Source organism: Gobio gobio, assembly GCF_949357685.1.
Source record: "Gobio gobio genome assembly, chromosome: 6".
NCBI classification, from domain to species: Eukaryota; Metazoa; Chordata; class Actinopteri; order Cypriniformes; family Gobionidae; genus Gobio; species Gobio gobio.
In genome coordinates this window covers 32,028,569-32,046,754 of record NC_137102.1, presented here as the reverse complement: position 1 = coordinate 32,046,754, position 18,186 = coordinate 32,028,569, and positions in this window count along the sequence as shown.

The window sequence follows — 18,186 nt, the reverse complement described above, 5'->3', positions numbered from 1 at the left end:
CTCCCAAAGCCTGTGGGCTCGTCTACTTCGGTGGCGTGGTCCTGCAGAGCTACGGGCAGGCCGCCGCCCCTTTGCACATGCACAAGGGTGGAGCCGACCCAGGGCTCTTCAATGAGCTGCGTGCCGCAACTAATCCCGCCCCCGGGCGGTGAAGGTGGCCACACGCTCCCTGGGTCGGGCGATGTCCAAAGCTGTGGTCCGGGAGAACACCTGGCCTTACCTGGTGATGTGGAGGACGTTGAGCGGGACCGCCCCCTCAACTCACCCGTATCCCAGGCTGGCCTCTTCGGCGGCGTGGCTGAGAACTGCGCCCAACGGTTCTCGGCCGCCCCAGAGACGCCCAACAGCCTCCCTTGTCCGGGTCGGTAACGCTGCATCGCTGGCCCACACGGGTACGCCTGTAGTCCGAATGACCCCGCTGGTGCAGTTCCTGGGAGCCTGGCTTCAGATTCCAGGGCTGTCCCGCTGGGTCGCGAAGACAATCAGGTGCGGCTATGCGATTTCAGTTCGCGCAGGCTCCTCCCTGCTTCCGGGGAGTCCACTTTCTATGGTCGGGGCCAATGCCCCTGTCATGCGAGCGGAGGTTGCCACCCTACTGGCGAAGGGTGCGATCGAGCCTGTCCCTCCAGCCGAGATGAAGTCCGGGTTCTACAGCCCCTACTTCATTGTACCCAAAAAGACCGGTGGGTTAAGACCAATCCTCGACCTGCGCATCTTGAACAGTTACCTACACAGGCTTCCGTTCGAGATGTTGACAGCGAAACGCCTTTTCGAATGCGTTCGTCCGGTCGATTGGTTGCAGCGATCGACCTGAAGGACGCCTACTTCCATGTCTCCATCCTTTCTCGACACAGACCGTTTCTACGGTTTGCTTTCGAGGGGCGGGCATGTCAGTATGCGGTCCTCCCATTCGGGCTATCTCTGTCCCCTCGCGTCTTTACGAAGATTGTTGAGGCAGCCCTTGCGCCCCTCCGGCAGCACGGGGTTCGCATCCTGAGTTTCCTCGACAACTGGCTCATAATGAGTCACTCTCGAGAGCAGGTTTGCGGACACAGAGATCTGGTTCTCCACCACTTAGCCCGTCTGGGCCTTCGGGTCAACTGGGAAAAGAGCAAACTTTGCCCCGTGCAGAGGATCTCTTTTCTCGGTATGGAGATCGACTCGGTCGCCATGTGCGCGCAGCTTACGAGCGAGCGCGCAGTCTCTGCTGACTTGCCTCCGTCAAATCGAGAGAAAGAGTGCGGTTCCACTGAAACTGTTTCAGAGGCTCCTGGGGCATATGGCATCTGCAGCCGCGGTGACGCCGCTCGGATTGCTTCATATGAGACCGCTTCAGCACTGGCTTCGCGATCAAGTCCCTAGATGGGCATGGCAGTCTGGCACGCTCCGGGTCCAAGTGACTCGGGCCTGCTTACAGACGCTCACCCTGTGGTCGAACCTCAGTTTTCTACGGGCCGGTGTGCCCTTAGAACGAGTTTCCAGGCATGTTGTCGTATCGACAGATGCCTCTGCCACGGGCTGGGGTGCCATGTGCAATGGACAAGCAGCTGCGGGCTCCTGGACAGGACCCCAGCGCCTCCTGCATATCAATTGCCTCGAGTTGCTGGCAGTACGGTTCGCCCTGCACCGCTTCCGAGCGTTGCTGAAGGGTCAACATGTGCTTGTCCGGACAGACAACACGGCCGTAGTAGTGTACATCAACCACCAGGGCGGTCTACGCTCCCGCCGTATGTCTCAACTCGCCCGCAATCTCATTCTATGGAGTCAGAAGCGCCTGAGGTCCCTTCCTGCTGACCATATACCGGGAGTCCTGAACCACGCAGCCGACGAGCTCTCGCGGTTCAGCCTCTCCCGGGAGAATGGACTCCATCCCCAGACGGTCCAGCTGATTTGGGAACAGTTCGGGGACGCGCAGGTAGATCTGTTTGCCTCCCACGACTCTTCCCACTGCAGCCTGTTCTATTCCCTGTCCGAGGGCATGCTCGGCATGGATGCACTGGCGCACAGCTGGCCGCGGGGCCTACGCAAATATGCGTTCCCCCCAGTGAGCCTACTCGCACAACTCTTGTGCAAGATCAGGGAGGACAAGGAGCAGGTCCTTTTGGTCGCCCCTTACTGGCACAGCCGGACCTGGTTCCCCGAACTCATACTCCTTGCGACAGCCCCGCCCTGGCCTATTCCTCTGAGACCGGACCTCCTTACTCAGAGACGGGGCACCCTTTGGCACCCGCGTCCCGACCTGTGGAACCTCCACGTCTGGCTCCTGGACGGGACGCGGCAGGGTTGAGTGGCCTGCCACCTACGGTGGTCGCAACCATCACTTCTGCTAGGGCAGAGTCCACTCGGCATGCCTATGCGTTGAAGTGGAACCTCTTCGTCACCTGGTGCTCTTCCCGCCAAGAAGACCCCTGGAAATGCCTGATCGGGTCCGTGCTCTCGTTTCTCCAAGAGGGGTTGGAGCGAAGGCTGTCCCCCTCCACCCTTAAAGTTTATGTGGCCGCAATATCTGCCCACCACGATCTCTTGGAGAACAAAAAGGTAAGTCAGCACGACCTGATCATCAGGTTCCTGAGGTGGGCGAGGAGACTGAATCCTCCTCGCTCTCCTCTCGTACCCTCTTGGGACCTCTCAGTAGTTCTAAGTGCTCTTCAGAGGCCTCTCTTTGAGCCTTTGCGGTCGGTCGATATTAAGTTCCTGTCGATGAAGACGGCTCTGCTGACCGCATTGGCCTCCGTTAAGAGGGTCGGGGACCTGCAGGCATTTTCGGTTGACGAAGCGTGCCTGGAGTTCGGGCCGGCTAACTCTCACGTGATCCTGAGACCCCGACCTGGATATGTGCCCAAGGTTCCCACCACTCCGTTCAAGGACCAGGTGGTGAACCTGCAAGCGCTGCCCGTGGAGGGGGCAGACCCAGCCTTGGCACTGCTCTGTAAGTCTCCGCAGTGAGCGGGGTTCTTCCCTTGGCGTGTCCCCGCCACCCCTAGGGTTAAAAATCCACCTTCGGCTGGTACCCTAGAGTTTTCCCATATGCAGCCCTTAGCGGGTCATATGTGTACTTTTAAGTCCTCCCCACGGGTAGGCATCTTGGCATTCCCTCACTGGGATATGCTTCCCAGTGTACCTTGGTATTCCTGTGATAAGTGGGAGTCCTTCGTCCGTACTAGTCTTACGACAGGGTACTCACACTTATGCAGGGCACTGGAAGACAGCTGAGTGGCGGGATTATATTGGGACCCCCATTCGTTAGTCACTAAAGTTACGTCGTAGTGACTGAATGAAAGGGAACGTCTCGGTTACGGATGTAACCCTCGTTCCCTGAGGAGGGAACGGAGACGTAACGTCCCGTTGCCACATCAGCTGTGCTACCTGGAACGCAGGAGTTCAGTCTTGGCTCCTCAAGCAGGTAACATAATGCGATATTGCCACGTACTTCCTTATATACTCACGCGGTGAGGCGGAGTTACGTATGCAAATTCCGCATGCCCCATGGCATTGGCACGCCATTGGGCGTTTTCTATAAGCTCGAAGATGATAGGCTTCTAAGCGAAACCCCCATTCGTTAGTCACTAACGTTACGTCTCCGTTCCCTCCTCAGGGAACGAGGGTTACATCCGTAACCGAGATGTTTGGCTGACTCAAAGACTTATGACTTAACAGGTTGATGGAGAAGCTGTTTGTCAGTAAATAGCAACTTCAATTTCACTCTGTCTATCACAAAACTATAACGTCTTCAATTAACTTGAAACATAAAGCCTTATGGACTCATTTTAGCTGCATTGACTGTTGTGAAGCTTAACGTTAATGTTACCATTTATGGACAAGAACATTTAGTACAAAACCTTCTTCTTTTGTGTTTCTAGAACAACATGAGAATAAGCAACATAATGTTTAGTTTTGGGTGAACTATTCATTTTAAGTAAGATATGTGTTTTAATTATTTTAAAATTAGCTTGTATAAATTACCTGATGTGATTTGCATTGTTCCTGTTCCTTGTCAAAGTGGGAGGTACATTTACATTTACATTTACATTTATGCATTTAGCAGACGCTTTTATCCAAAGCGACTTACAACTTGGGGGTACAATAAGCGATTGGTCGTGAAGAGTCGAGTGAGCGCAACAAGTGCCTGAAATACTTGGTCCGTGTACATTTCTCAGTGTAGCACAGGCCAGAGTAGGGCGGGAAAGAGGAGGAAAAGAGGAAAGGAAAGTTTTTTTTTTTTTTTTTTAATTTATTTACATTTTTTTTTTTTTTTTTTTTTTAGGAGGTTAAGTGCTCACGGAAGAGATGAGTTTTTAGTTGACTTTTGAATGTTGTCAATGAATCCGCATTTCGGATGGCGGTGGGCAGATCATTCCACCAGCTGGGAACGTTGAATGAAAATGTTCTGGAGAGGGATTTTTTGCCTCTCTGTGATGGTACCACAAGCCTTCGCTCCTTAGCTGAACGAAGGCTTCTGGTGGGGGTGTGATGACGTAGAATCGAGTCAAAGTATGCAGGAGCTGAGTGCGTGGTGGCTCTGTAGGCAAGCGTCAGCGACTTAAACTTGATGCGAGCAGCGAGTGGTAGCCAGTGCAGAGAGATGAAGAGTGGTGTGACGTGGGTCCTTTTGGGCTCGTTGAAGACCAGACGTGCCGCTGCATTCTGGATCATTCGAAGTGTTTGGATCGCACAAGAGGGGAGTCCAGCCAGAAGCGCATTGCAGTAGTCAAGTCTAGAAATAACCAGGGCCTGGACAAGAAGCTGTGTTGCGTGTTCTGTTAGGAACGGTCTGATCTTCCTGATGTTGTAGAGTGCAAACCTGCAAGAGCGAGCTGTCTTAGCAATGTGATCTCTGAAGGACAGCTGGTCATCAAATGTAACTCCAAGATTTCTGACTGATTTTGAAGGGGAGATCAGGGATGCACCTAGCTGGATGGTGAAGTCATGTTGCATAGTGGGACTGGCGGGAAAGATGAGGAACTCAGTCTTTGCCAGGTTGAGCTGTAGGTGGTTTTTACTCATCCATGCAGAGATGTCAGCCAGACAGCTGGAGATTCGTGCAGCTACTGTGGGGTCGTCTGGTTGGAATGAAAGGTAGAGCTGAGTGTCATCAGCATAGCAGTGATATGAGAAGCCATGTGCCTGTATGATGGGACCTAATGAAGTAGTGTAAATGGAGAAAAGGAGAGGTCCAAGCACTGAGCCCTGAGGAACCCCCGTGGTCAGTTGATGCGCTTGGGATTCCTCTCCTCTCCAGGCAACCTTGAAAGACCTACCTGTGAGATAAGATTCAAACCAATGGAGCGGAGTCCCTGTGATGCCCAGTGATGAGAGGGTGGACAGAAGAATTTGATGATTTACCGTGTCAAAGGCAGCAGATAGATCAAGGAGGACAAGGACTGATGATTTGGACTCAGCTTTAGCTATCCGCAGGGCTTCGGTGACCGACAGTAATGCAGTCTCTGTGGAGTGGCCCCTTTTGAAACCGGATTGGTTCGAGTCCAGCTGGTTATTCTGTGAGAGGAAGGATGAAACCTGGTTGAAAACAACTCGTTCAAGAGTTTTTGCTATGAATGGCAGGAGAGAGACAGGTCTGTAGTTATCTATGAGTGATGCGTTTAAAGTGGGTTTCTTAAGCAGTGGAGTTACCCGAGCCTGCTTGAAAGTGGTAGGGAAAGTGCCAGTGCAGAGCGATGTGTTGATGATGTGTGTGAGTGCAGGAAGGAGAGTAGGAGAGATGGCTTGAAGGAGGTGTGAGGGAATGGGATCGAGAGGACAGGTGGTAGGATGGCTGGAGAGGAGAAGTTTAGATACTTCGGCCTCAGTGAGTGTGGAAAATGAGGAGAGAGTATGTTCGGTCGTGGAAGTGGCTGATCTAAAATCCACAGTGTGTGGGGGTGAGAACTGATTGCTGATAGTTGTTGTTTTGTTTGTGAAGAATTGTGCAAAGTCGTCTGGAGATAGGGAGGTCGTGGGGGGTGGAGGAGGAGGACAGAGCAGAGAGTTGAATGTTCTGAATAGTGTGCGTGAGTTTGAGGTGCTGCTGATTTTGTTTTGGAAATAAGACTATTTAGCTGCGTGTACTTCATTCGAGAAGGATGAGAGCAAAGACTGATACTTAGCTAGATCTGATGGGTGATTTGATTTATGCCATTTCCTCTCTGCTGCCCTGAGTGTCGTCCGATGTTCACGAATAACATCAGATAACCAAGGGTTAGAGGGAGTAGCTCGTGCTGGCCTAAAAGAAAGAGGGCAGATATTGTCTAGACATGAAGTTAAGGTGGAGCATAGAGTGTCAGTTGGAGTGTTAACATCCATAGAAGAGAATTGTGTGGATGAGGGAAGGGAGGAAGAGACAGCAGAGGAAAGATGAGAAGGAGAGAGTGAGCGCAGGTTTCGTCTGAAAGTAACTGGTGGAGGAACTGGAGGTGTGTGAGTACTAAATTGAAGATTAAATGTGATGAAAAAGTGATCTGAGATGTGTAGAGGTTTGACCAAGATATTGTCTGTAGAGCAGTTGCGTGTGTAAATGAGGTCCAGCTGGTTACCAGATTTGTGGGTATGTGAAGTGATGAGGCGTTTGAGGTCGAATGAAGCTAGGAGGGAGTGGAAATCTGAAGCATAAGATTTGTCCAGGTGAATGTTGAAGTCGCCGAGTACTATGAGTGGGCAGCCATCCTCTGGAAATGAGGACAGCAGAACATCTAGCTCATCAACAAAGGTGGTCAGTGGACCTGGGGGGCGGTAAATGACTACAATATGTATTTTAGTGGGAGTTGAAAGCGTTATAGCATGATATTCAAATGTGTTGTTTTTGCAAAGAGCTGTGTGAGATGAGTATTTCCAATTGTTAGAAATGAGAAGACCCGTGCCCCCACCCCTCCCAGTCTGGTGAGGGGTGTGGGAGAAAGAGAAGTTATTAGAGAGAGCAGCAGGTGTTGCTGAGTCTTCTGGACGGATCCAGGTCTCAGTCAAGGCCAGGATTTTGAGGGTGGATTGAGTGGCAAAGGCAGGAATGAAGTCAGCTTTATTGACAGCTGACTGACAATTCCATAGGTCCACAGAAAAAGAAAGAGATGGAGAGGCATTAGAGGAGGAGGGAACAGGAAGTAGATTAGCAGTGTTACGGTGCCGTCTACGTCTACGTGTAATAGTGGGTCGTGGTTGCGAGATAACGGGGATGGAGTGGACGCACATGGTTAGAGAGAGGAAGGAAAGAAAGATGAAGGGAGAAGAAGGAGATAACTCGGTGCCTTATCGGAGTCCCTGCCTCGGAGGAGTCGCGCAGAGGAAGAGTCGAATGCAGATGTCTTTACCCGCGTCGGTCTTCACACGCGGAGGCTGAAGGTGTCATTAAGTGATGTTTTATTAACAAATTTCGGGAGGAGCACGTTCAGAAATTTAATCATAATTTAACACAAGTGGAGCATGTTCAGATAATTAAACCTTATTAAACATGAGTGGAGCACATTAAGTTAATCAATGTAAGGGGGGGAGGGGGCTCTGGGTTAGGGCCAAAATTTAGAGCCCGGAGCCCTCCCCCGGACAGCGTGCCAAATACACATAATATTTACTCTATTTAATTTGATGTAAGTCTGAACTTGTGAAATTATGTATCAAATAAAAATACACAATCCTGAATGTCAGCATGTTGGGCAGGTAAGAACATCTTAATCACTGCACACATCAGGGGCGCAGCACAGCCTTTCTGAGAACGTCATTCTTACGAAACATACACACTTTTAGAAAGAAGTAAACATTAATGTCCACCCCTAAACCTAACCCATAGTGGGTTGTAAGCAAATGAGATTTGCCACCAATTCACCAAAACGTAAAATAGTTTTGAGTTGCCATGAGTATGCCACTAGTAATATTAATAATAATAATAATACATTTTATTTGTAACACACTTTACATTAAACAAAATCTCAAAGTGCTACAGATTTAAAACAAAAAAATAAAATAAATTAAAGCTGTGCCGATGACGGGCCCAAGCCGGTGGCATCAGCTTAACTGTGCACGGCAGGCAATAGGCATTTAAAATGGGAAAACATAAAAGGACTATGTCAAAGTAATCTGCATTCACCACATTAACTGCAGCAGTTGGTGCTGCTATGACCACTAACCACAACAGCCACATCTAAGAGATCAATTACATTTAAATGAATTTCATGTCAGATGATGTCAAAGGTCAAATCGTAATGAGTTCAGAATACCATTCGAATGCTGTTGTATTAACATCAATATAAAAAATAAAACAAACAATATAAAAAATAAATTACAAAATTAATAAATGGAGCCAAATCACAGAAACAGCAAAGATGATTTTAATATCAGTGTCAGGTAAGAGTAAGATGCGTGTCTACATTTTATGAAGTTTATTATAAATAGCCACTTTTATCAAATCATGTGAAATTTATGTTTTTATCAATTTATATTATATCGGTAAATAATTAATTTAAAGACATATGCATCATCCGTGATCTTGGCAAACACATCAAATGACGTTTTTATTTAAAGTGATAGTTCTTTGTGATAGCCTATATGAAAGGGTTAAATTATCATCATCAAGAGAGAAAGTCACACACACACACACACACACACACACACACATACACGTCTATATTACCAACAGGGGACCATCACTCCACACTGACCAAGAGGGGACCTGTGTTTCTAGTCATTTTGAAGAAACAAAACTTAGATACAAAATTTTGTTTTAAGGTCTTTTTTCATAATATAACTTCAAATAAGCATTTATTTTTTATTTTTTAAACATGCCAAGAGGGGACCTGACCGATGTCTACCTATCCAACAGGGGACCTCCATAGACTACAATGGAGCTGAGTGTGTGAAAGGGAAGAGAGCTGGCAGTCAAGTCTGTCTTCATTAATTAATATATATATATAATTATATAATGTTCACACAGGCATCAGGGAACACAATGAGCACACAACGGAGAAAAAGCCATGTTGTGGAGATTACAGAAAAGAATTTAAGAAATTAAAAAATTCTTAAAATTAAGAATTATCTTTAAGAAATTCATTCTCTGTTGTGTCTTCATACTTACAGTATATGATCCGTCCACATCTCTCATTTAAGCTTATTTTCAAGAACACCAACACTGTAAAAAAAAATCAGGTCTCCAATTGAAAATGTTCTAGTGACCGATCACATCTAAATTTTTTAGTTGGCCAAATTGAATTTCTTGAATTTTAACTGAATTAAAGTGCATCAATTTACAGAAATTTAATTTGGCCAACTGAAAAATTTAGATGTGATCGGTCACTAGAACATTTTCAATTGGAGACCTGAATTTTTTTTACAGTAAAGGTATTTCAATGTGTGATTTATTTTTAATTAAAACATAGTTTCTGCTCTCTAAAATCCACAAAAATGTCCTTTGTTTTTGAGATTTTTAGAGTGAGATTTGATTTCTTGCACCAATAAAAAAATAAATAAATATAGGACTGGACAAGCAGAAATTGTTCTTTAAGGTAATAATCACAGGTCATCACTTTATATATAAATCGTGATAATGTTACACAATAACACATTACACAATAACTCGGTCCCCTGTTAGATAGTAAATCTCGACACCAGTGTGTTTGCTTTGTCATTTCTTGCCATCATAAACACACTGTAGAGATTTAGAGTTTGTATAGCAATAACTGAGTTTTAAGAGTTAAATCAAGCAGAAATATTTCTCTAATGTATTAATTGCAGATCATCTTTGAATAATGATTATGTTAAACACAATGACTCGGTCCCCTGTTAGATAGTAAATCACGACACCAGTGTGTTTGCATTGTCATTTCTTGCCATCATAAACACACTGTGGAGATATAGAGTTTTTATAGCAATAACTGAGTTTTAAGAGTTAAATCAATCAGAAATATTTCTCTAATGACTTAATTGCAGATCATCTTTGAATAATGATTATGTTAAACACAATAACTCGGTCCCCTGTTGGATAATAAATCTCGACACCAGTGTGTTTGCGTTGTCATTTCTTGCCATCATAAACACACTGTAGATATTTAGAGTTTTTATAGCAATAACTGAGTTTTAAGAGTTAAATCAAGCAGAAATATTTCTCTAATGTATAAATTGCAGATCATCTTTGAATAATGATTATGTTAAACACAATGGCTCGGTCCCCTGTTAGATAGTAAATCACGACATCAGTGTGTTTGCGTTGTCATTACTTGCCATCATAAACACACTGTAGAGATTTAGAGTTTTTATAGCAATAACTGAGTTTTAAGAGTTAAATCAAGCAGAAATATTTCTCTAATGTATAAATTGCAGATCATCTTTGAATAATGATTATGTTAAACACAATGGCTCGGTCCCCTGTTAGATAGTAAATCACGAAACCAGTGTGTTTAATTTGTCATTTCTTGCCATCATAAACACACTGTAGATATTTAGAGTTTTTATAGCAATAACTGAGTTTTAAGAGTTAAATCAAGCAGAAATATTTCTCTAATGTATTAATTGCAGATCATCTTTGAATAATGATTATGTTTAATACAATGACTCGGTCCCCTGTTAGATAGTAAATCACGACACCAGTGTGTTTGCTTTGTCATTTCTTCATCTCAAACACACTGTAGATATTCACTGTATATATTGAGATAACTCAATTTTATGGTGACTTGCATTAAAATGTTTATCCGTCTCAATTAAATTATGTGAACTGAATGACTTTTAACATTGACACTTTAGTTATTTAACCAACTGATGATTTGCAACTCAGCAATCAACACACAACTGAGTTTTGACCTCCAAAATCTTATTATAGTGTATTTTTATGGTAAGTATTGGTGTTTTATGTTTTAAATCAAGCAGAAATCACTCTTTAAGGAAACAATTGCAGGTCACACTTTATACAGTGAACATGATTTCCTTAAATTGACTTAAGTCCCCTGTTGGATGGTAAAACACGACACCTGTTTGATTGCTTTGCCATTTCTTGCCATCACAAACACACTGGAGAGATTTTGAATGTCAGAACTACATTTTTTGGTGACTTGCATGAAAATGTTCATCCGTCTCAATTAAATTATGTGAATTGAATGTCTTTTAACATTGACACTTTAGTCGAAGATTTTCAACTCAACAATCAACACACAACTGAGTTTTGACCTCCAAAATCATTATACAGTGTATATTAAATTTAAATAAAAAATATAAAATTTCTTTACAAAACAAGTTTGACTCTCTACTGCTTATTAATTATTGTTTATGTTACATGGTCCATGTTTACATTACAGGATAAAAATGTTCCTAAGTTTTCCCCTTTTATATAGATGGTAATGACTAAATATCCTCGCACACCGAATTTTTCACACGTTAAAAAAAAGATCAAGCACGTTTACACACAGCCTCTGAAACTTTCCTTCATCATAAAAAAAAATCTGATCAGGTTCAGTTTTCTGCATTTTTTGAATCCATAGTAAGCATTTAAAGAGGGGTTTCAATTTTCTGTGTTATTCATTTTTGTGTTAAAATTTTGAACATAAGTTGAACAGTTTAAAAAAGAAAGTGTGAACCTTCAAATTAGCCATTATAGTTCATAAAGTTTTGCTGGCGTTTGTATCTAATTGAGAAAAGAATGAATGTAAATCGAAAGATGTCGTCATTGAACGCATTTTGTGCCAAAGCAAATAAATGATCCACAGTTTAGCCACATAGGCTGATGTGATCCCTGAGTGAAGAGTTTTGAAAAAGTGATGAGTATTCAGAAATGTGTCCTAGCAGATGTTTAAAAAAACCTGTAATATCACTATTAGTAAGGGATCACTGTATAATATCAGTCTTTAAATGTGAGATATTTAAAGTGAACCTAAAGTATACTTGCAATAGTGTGATTTAAGCACAATTAAATATACTTAATGGATGTTTCGCAAAAGCGTTGTTTAGTGATATTGCGTCCTTGTGTTTCTGCTGTACGTCATCAGCAACTGTCGAAGTTCAATTACAATACTCAAGAACACATGTACAGAGGATGCACAAAAGTACCCGGATGTTATAAGATATATAAGTATATGAAAACAATGTCTACAATAATATGAAATAAATGTTTTAACAGGTTATGTTTGTGGTTATTTTGTGTTAGCCACTATGTAATATGCTGGGATGGTTAGTTGAGCAACAAGTTCGCAGCACATCTCAATTTCTGTTCTGTGTCCTCACAAACTTCTGAGCTCGTTCTTTCAAGATCACATAGCAAGACTGGTCTCCACGAAATCACAAGTCCCTTCTTTGCATTCCCAGAATTGCGAAACAGCCATCATTAAGAAATGTGCACTGTGCAATAAAGGAGTACTCCAAGAATAATTATAATATTTATACCAGTAAGTCTCACGCAGGTCACTAGGGTTTACAATATTTGATGCTTTAATACTATCCAAAAAAAATTGTTACGGCCATTTCACACTGAACGCGACAATGTGAGGTGAATCGTTGATGAATGGAGGTTTAACACCGAACGCCACTCAAACCATCATCGAGGACTTGCTATAATTATATAATAGGCAGACATGCATTATTTCTAGTGATTTATGATTATGTAATATAATTGACCGATCCAGAGCGAATGCGAACTCTGACTCATAACACTCACACACGTGGAAGAAAACGGACAGTTCTCTTCTGATAGCATATAATTCAGTGGAAAAAGAAGTAAACTTGAGAATTACATATGGCATATCTTGCTTTATTATGCTGAGATTGATCGAGCCTGGTATAAATAACTCCATACAGATCTATTGTTTTACAAAAATAATCTATTGTTTACAAAAGGAGAAAACGTGTGTACTTTAATGTAAACGTGGACCATGTGACATAAACTGAAGTTAACAGCAAAAAAATATACTATAATGCTGACTGTTGTTAGGGTTTTTTGTTGTATGGGTTAAAAGTGTATATGTTGGGTGAATCCTCATTGTGTTCTGGAAGAATGAGTTGATTTAAGACATCAATGAAGTGTTTTGGTAGTTTTAGCACATTTTGAACGTGAAATTAATTGCTTTGCTAAGAAAAGAGAAAGGTGTCCCAGCGATTGTAGCTGAGAGATAGACGTCAAACAGACTCAAACAAAGACCCAGAATTCTGTGGTGTTACAGCACTGTGGCTGCTGTAAATGGCTGCTGTAAGGTTTCTTTATGAAATAACAGGCACAATGGCAAATATATTTCTGCAAAAACTCCAAAGTAATGTTCGGTTGCAGTGAGAAAGTCACAAGAGACAACTAAAAAAACTCATGCGTGTATTTAGCCTAGTGTAGATCAGTTTGCTTACACATCCCCCAAACTCCATTTACATATGAATACAGGAAAGGCCAAAGCCATTGTCTCACAGGTGAGGAAGAGGCCTTACAGAGCTTTTACACCCATGTCACAGACACAAACTTCTCATCCAAACTAGAGAAAACGCTGGGATTTACCTGGGAAAATTAAATCAATGTACACTTTTTCCAATCCCTACGACACATTTTTCAATACTTGGGTCACTTTTTTAAAACTCTTCACACACTTTTTCACACAAATTCACACAACTGAATTTCAGCTTGGCACAGCAGTTATTTTAGTGTTCAAAATGCACTAAAACTACCAAAAAGGATTCTGAGGATTCAAAGGAATCACCCAATATTTCAATATGGTAATACTGCCGAAATGTAGCAAATTGTTTTTTTTTATTTTATTAATTTTAGTTAAGTTTTGAACATAAGTTAGGGAGTTTTGAAAAGAGAATCAAAAATTTTTCTAATTGGCCTATACAGTTCATAATGTTTTGGTGGTGTTTGTGTTGAAGTGAGAAAATAATTCTTATAAATCGAAAGATGTCGCCATTGAATGTATTTTATGCCAAATCAATGATAAATTATGACTTTGGATGGCCCCACTTTATATTAGGGGGCCTTAACTACTATGTACTTAAATAAGTACAATGTACTTATTGTGTTCATATTGCGTTGCAAAACACTTTTGCTGATATTGAGGTGGGATATGGGTAGGGTTAGGGACATGTGTGGTTGTATTGGTAAGTTTAAGAGTAGGGTTAGATGTAAGGGAAGTGTCAACAGTGTAATTACAAATGTAACTACAGAAATTAATTACAGATGTAATTACATGCCGGTATATTTAAAAATGTAAGTACAATGTAAAGACATGTATGTACACAATAAGTGCATTGTACCAAATGGATAATTAAAATGTTAGTATATAGTAGTTAAGGCCACCTAATATAAAGTGGGTCCCTTTGGATTTTAAGATTTTATATTTCTGTATAATTCCTGCAGAAATGAGTTAATCATCGTTCTGACTTGAATGTTTTTGATCAGTTCTGAAAGCAGTGTGTTAGCATTCAAAGAATGTGCTAAAAATATATAGTTTTGCAGATAGTTAGGTACGAATAACAAAAGTGTTCGTGGATTTTGGAAAATGTGGTCATTGAATGCATTTTGTGTGAAAGCAATGAAAAATGATTCACAGTTTTTAACATATCAATTTAGTATTGGCCAATGCAATTAAAAAAAAAAAAGGTAAAGCGATATGCAGAAAGCTGTGGGGCTAAACACCAAGAAAATATCACTTCTAATAAGATGAAAATATATTTAATTTAATTTTTGAAACAATTTAAAACATGTCAACAGTTTTATTTTTATTTATTTTTTTACATTTGCTGGGACACATTTCTCAATCCTCATCACTTTTTCACTGTTCACTTTTTGTCTTCACTCAGTGATCACATCAGTCTATGTGGCTAAACTCTGGATCATTTATCATTGCTTTGGGCACAAAATGTGTTCAATGACGACATCTTTCAATTTACATTCATTCTTTTCTGACTTTGAAACAAACACCACCAAAACATTATGTACTATACAGGCCAATTTGAACATTTTTACATTCTCTTTTCAAAACTGTTAAACTTATGTTCAAAATTTAACACAAAACTAAAAAAAAAATAGAAATTTGCTACATTTCGACAGTAATACCATATTGAAATATATTTTGAATCTAAAATATAAAATACTATCAAAACAAATAGATTTAGCTGGTGTTAGTTTTTAAATTGCATTGCCATCCATTCAAAAGGGAAAAAATTAGGAATAATGTTATACTGTACTGGACCAAGGACCATGTAACATAAACTGCAGTGAATTATAGTGTAAGTCTTTTTTTGAAAAGAACATTTTACAAAAGAAAACATTGTGTAATGATCATGTGTTTTAGGTCTGTGTTTTATGATTGAAAAAGTGTGTTTGTTGGGTGATTCCTTTGAATCCTCAGAATCCTTTTTTGTAGTTTTAGTGCATTTTGAACATAACTGCTGTGTGTGAAGAGTTTTAAAAAAGTGACCCAAGTATTGAAAAATGTGTCGTAGGGATTGGAAAAAGTGTACATTGATTTAATTTTCCCAGGTAAATCCCAGCATTTTCTCTAGTTTGTTTGAGAAGTCTGTGACATGGGTGTAACTGTATGGGTGTAACCACTCTGTATGGCCTGTTCCTCACCTGTGAGACAATGGCTTTGGCCTTTCCTGTATTCATATGTAAATGGAGTTTGGGGGATGTGTAAGCAAACTGATCTACACTAGGCTAAATACATGCATGAGTTTTTTTAGTTGTCTCTTGTGACTTTCTCACTGCAACCGAACATTACTTTGGAGTTTTTGCAGAAATATCTTTGCCATTGTGCCTGTTATTTCATAAAGAAACCTTACAGCAGCCATTTACAGCAGCCACAGTGCTGTAACACCACAGAATTCTGGGTCTTTGTTTGAGTCTGTTTGACGTCTATCTCTCAGCTACAATCGCTAGGACACCTTTCTCTTTTCTTAGCAAAGCAGTTAATTTCACGTTCAAAATGTGCTAAAACTACCAAAACACTTCATTGATGTCTTAAATCAACTCATTCTTCCAGAACACAATGAGGATAGGCCTTTATCACACTTCCTATTTCCGGTAAGTGAAGCAGTGCCCCTCTACTTCCGGTCCCATCGCGACTCAATCAAAACGCGGGTGTAACTGCAGTGATCCCGTGCTCTAATACTAAATAGTGACATCCTTACCTCAGATTTGAACATTTCCTGACACTAAAAGAATAGAGGAGAGCATGGGTGAGACTGATATGGTGGGATGAAGTTGTATGTTTGTGTGTTGTAGGCCTGTGCATTTCCAAACTGCGGATGTTTACGTCTCATATCGTCAGCCTGCTGAAATGTTCCCATCCCAATGTGCATTCTGAATAATAAATACATTTCTAACCTGCCGCAGTCCAGTGATTGTCTTCTCATTAACAGTGTTTCTCTTACTAATCATATTTCATACCTGTTGTTACATGTTTTAATTAATTTGACTGATAAACACCCTTACGAAAGTTAACCATGGTTTTATTATAGTAAGAATGTAGTAACCATGTTTTTTTTTTCGTGGATTGACTACCATTTGTATTAGTTTTACTAAAAAATACCATGATAAACTACAATAACCATGTTTTATTTTATTTGTAATAAAAACCATGGTTCATTTTCTTGTAATAAATAGATGAATGAATCCGCGGTAACTGCCTTAAAGAAAGTAAACAATGTTAAGCATTTAATTAATCTTAAACAGTAATACGTTAACAGCGTGACTGAATTTTGGCATAAATGTGTGAATTACATATACTGTACGCTACAGTGAAATGATTGTCACTGAAAAGTGACAGAACAATGACTAAAATATTAATACAAATCAATATGTTCATTCAGATCTTATTCGTCAGGTCTCACACACACTTAATCGCGGACACTATTTAGACGTGCACTGACACCGTGTGGTGAAATAATCACGTATGTTTACGACCCTCTGCTTATGTCGGATTAAAAAACGACAAGTTCAACAGAGTTTGGAAAATCCTGTACACAGTAATGATCAGTTTATCTCTTCTCCTGTCTCGGAAAATGTCCGGATTTTTAAATCATCCTCCAGATGCTTATTTTAATGGTCGTTTGTTCAGCTAGGTGTTCACAGCACATTGAAAACATGCATAACCGGAAGAATCAGCACACTGCTTCGACGCGCACTTCCGGTATTCAATTCCTTGGTGATAAAGGTCTATTCACCCAACATATACACTTTTAACCCATACAACAAAAAACCCTAACAACAGTCAGCATTATAGTATATTTTTTTGCTGTTAACTTCAGTTTATGTCACATGGTGCACGTTTACATTAAAGTACACACATTTTCTCCTTTTGTAAACAATAGATTATTTTTGTAAAACAATAGATCTGTATGGAGTTATTTATACCAGGCTCGATCAATCTCAGCATAATAAAGCAAGATATGCCATATGTAATTCTCAAGTTTACTTCTTTTTCCACTGAATTATATGCTATCAGAAGAGAACTGTCCGTTTTCTTCCACGTGTGTGAGTGTTATGAGTCAGAGATCGCATTCGCTCTGGATCGGTCAATTATATTACATAATCATAAATCACTAGAAATAATGCATGTCTGCCTATTATATAATTATAGCAAGTCCTCGATGATGGTTTGAGTGGCGTTCGGTGTTAAACCTCCATTCATCAACGATTCACCTCACTTTGTCGCGTTCAGTGTGAAATGGCCGTAACAATTTTTTTTGGATAGTATTAAAGCATTAAATATTGTAAACCCTAGTGACCTGCGTGAGACTTACTGGTATAAATATTATAATTATTCTTGGAGTACTCCTTTATTGCACAGTGCACATTTCTTAATGATGGCTGTTTCGCAATTCTGGGAATGCAAAGAAGGGACTTGTGATTTCGTGGAGACCAGTCTTGCTATGTGATCTTGAAAGAACGAGCTCAGAAGTTTGTGAGGACACAGAACAGAAATTGAGATGTGCTGCGAACTTGTTGCTCAACTAACCATCCCAGCATATTACATAGTGGCTAACACAAAATAACCACAAACATAACCTGTTAAAACATTTATTTCATATTATTGTAGACATTGTTTTCATATACTTATATATCTTATAAAATCCGGGTACTTTTGTGCATCCTCTGTACATGTGTTCTTGAGTATTGTAATTGAACTTCGACAGTTGCTGATGACGTACAGCAGAAACACAAGGACGCAATATCACTAAACAATGCTTTTGCGAAACATCCATTAAGTATATTTAATTGTGCTAAAATCACACTATTGCAAGTATACT